This window comes from Vipera berus, assembly GCF_964194415.1.
Source record: "Vipera berus genome assembly, chromosome: 3".
In the NCBI taxonomy this organism is placed as follows: Eukaryota; Metazoa; Chordata; class Lepidosauria; order Squamata; family Viperidae; genus Vipera; species Vipera berus.
In genome coordinates, this window is record NC_138204.1 from 89044629 (window position 1) to 89047685 (window position 3057).

Below are 3057 nucleotides of genomic sequence, written 5' to 3' on the forward strand. Positions count from 1 at the left end.
CTCACTGTTTCCAGGATGGCTTCGCGGGCCACATGAAACCACTTCGTGGGCTGGATCCGGCCCCCGGGCCTTGTGTTTGACATGTCTGACTTAGAGTATCAACAGTTGAGTTTATGATATCTATATATGCTGGATAGCAGCATTTATCATCCCAGATGTTTGGGTATGCTAATTGGAATCTTAGACCTACAGTATCTGAAAGTCACCGCTGGTTTAATCATTCTGCTATAATAGGCTAGCACAGTGAACTAAACCCTTGAACTGGATGACCAATCAGGAGATCATCTGATTAATTAATCTTGGCCCCATCCTGCTTGAGAACAATTGCTCAAAATAAATGCATAAAACAACTTGCTGTTTCCTTTGAGTACCCCCCTATTAGTGATTTTGACCCTGTCATTAATGCAGTGAGTATGCAGGCTGATAGGGTTAAGAACATTGTGTTTATTTGCCATCAAATCTTATAAATAGTGCTTTAATCACAGTAAAGGAGACAAACTGGATGAACTTGTTTTAAGAGAACGTGAAGCAGTTGTGAAAAGGAAGAGGTTGGTAATGCTACTGAATATAGTGCACTATGTTGCAGACCGGTAGATGGCTGGTAGAGGTGGGGTTGTTTTTTTGTTTTCGGAAACCGGGATGGGAGATACAGGAATTATTTTGCCAGTGCAGCTTCTTTAAACTTAGCTTCTACAGTTTATACCAGGGGTCTTCAAACTTGGCCCTTTTATGCTGGCTGAGGAATTCTGGGAGTTGAAATCCACAAGTCATAAAAGGGCCACGTTTGAGGATCCCTGGTTTCTACAATAGTGGAGTTGATCCTAGATTTGCCTTGTTACTTTTTTAAACCTTGGATATAAATTATCCCCACTATGGATATTTTCCCACTAATTTGCCTATGCTGTATATTTCAACTACTTTTGCTTTGCTTGTAGCAGATTTCTTTTTTTAGAAGACTATTTTATCTTTGCCATCTTTTATTTGGTGTGAATGTATTTCAAAGGTTTATATCTTGTAAGCTGCTTTGTAAGACTGATTTGCTTTGAAGCTAAAAGCAAGTTTTAAGTATCTTAAGCCCGTAAATAATTGAACAGATGCAGGAATGTTTGGCACATTTATAATTGCTTTATGCTTGATCAATAACTCAATCCAGGTTCTTTCAATTATTGATATAAAATTGAAGACATTACATTTAAAAATATCTAATTTATTATGAACAGGTAGTGCTTGTTTATAGTTGGGACTAGCAACTTCATTATCAAGCAAAGCAGTCATTAAGTGAAGCCAAAACTGTGCTTATGATCTTACTTCAACTTTTATTTGCTTTATCAGCCTGCAAAGGTCATATATGCGAGCACTAGTTGCAAAGTTTTTTTTTAATCATCAGTCAATAAATGAGGACTGCCTGCATAATATAATTTAAATAAATTAAATTTAAAATAAATATTTTAAATATAATTTAAAATAAAGAATCAGGTGAATATAACTTAAATTTGGAGCCTTTCTCAGGTTACTTAATTACAGCTCAGAGATGTTCCTTTTTCTGCCTTCTCCCCATCAAGTTGCTTTGATTTTAAGCCCATGATCAGGTCAGGCTAAAGCTCTTTTTAAAATAACAGTTTTAGAGTAATGGTTACCATTCAAGGACCTCCTCAACTTCTAAGAAATTTATTAAACTTTATCATCCATTGCTAAAGGAAGGTCAAGTGACTTCAAGGACTGGGCCCAAAACTAACAGGCAGGATCAACAATGGGGATCAACATTTTTGCCCCAATACAGGTTTCTGCCCACTTAGAGTTGTGCCTATAAGTGTTGGACTGTGACTGAGTTTCAACTCTACCTTAAACATGGATAACTTAGGGCTAGTCACTCATTTTTTATCTAACTTACCTTAAAGGATTGCTGTGAGAATAAAAAAGTAATCCTCATATAATTTCTCAGATCTCCTGAAGTTAAGGCAAGAGAGAAACGTAACAAATTCAGCAGTGAGGTCCTTTTTTCATTACATTAAAAATAAATTTGCCTGAGTAGCAACTTACCAGCTTTGTGCTTTATGTACACCTGTATAATGTAAAATGATTCATTTTGATTTATGTTTTTTTAAACAACAACAACCACACAGGTCTCTACACTCATGTCTTAACATGCAAGCAATTTAAGGATGATGCCACTTCTTGGTCATGACTCAAGATATGTGGTGAGCTGAGATGCTTGCATGTAGATTGCCTTGCTCATAATAACTTAGGAAATCTATCTCCTCCTACAATTCTCCATTTCTTTTGCAGCTATGGAATAATCTGACTTAAGTAATCAAGTAGTTACTCTTTCCTTCTCCCAGTTTTTAGGCATGCTGGAAGAACTCTGTTTGTCCTGGCATGTGCCTCCATTAGAGCTGGAGCAGACAGAGAAGAGTATCTCTGTCAAGAAAGTTGGACGTGAGACATTGATCCTACTTTATAAGGATATACAATCACGTACAATGCAGAAAAAAAATGTTTTATACTTTTTTCCTAAGAGTTCATCCAATGAAGTCAAATGAGATTCACAGCAGCTCCCTCTAAAGGACATATCATTAAATAGCAGCTTTTTCTACCATATGATGCAGTGAAGGGTATTAAAAACATTCAGGGGAGGTAATGGCTATCAATAACTGCCTGTCATGGTAGTTCTCCACTGCCATCAGTAAGTTTAGCTCCTGATGACAATGAGCAAGAACTTATTTTATTTATTTTTATTTTAATCCCATTTATATCCCGCCCTTCTCCGAAGACTCAGGGCGGCTTACAATTTAAGCACAAACCAATGTGCTTAGCAATAGCCTTCATTCTATGTATATGCCTGCTTATTAGGGCTTTCGCCCCCCCCCCCAACTTGTTATTGTGCTCATTTCCTACTTATCAATCTTTATCCTGGACAGGTCTGGCCTTTGGTCTTGCCTAGTATGGTTCTTCTTAGGTCCTATTTATAAAATAAATGCCCTTTCTTTTCTAAAAAAAGAAAAGTTGTTAAAAGCAGATTTTAAAGTACTAATTAAAAATTATGGTCCTACAAAATTG

The 3057-nt window shown here is 36.6% G+C and overlaps 1 protein-coding gene across 1 annotated transcript in view; it reads left to right on the forward strand.

The window, feature by feature from the left end:
* Positions 1–515: 515 nt before the first annotated feature.
* LOC308664915 (putative defense protein Hdd11) overlaps positions 516–3057 on the forward strand; it is a 31720-nt gene continuing 29178 nt past the window's right edge. The window contains exon 1 of the mRNA XM_081322464.1: positions 516–548. The gene's annotated coding sequence lies outside the window, so the exon portion shown is untranslated. The remainder of the gene's footprint in view (positions 549–3057) is intronic.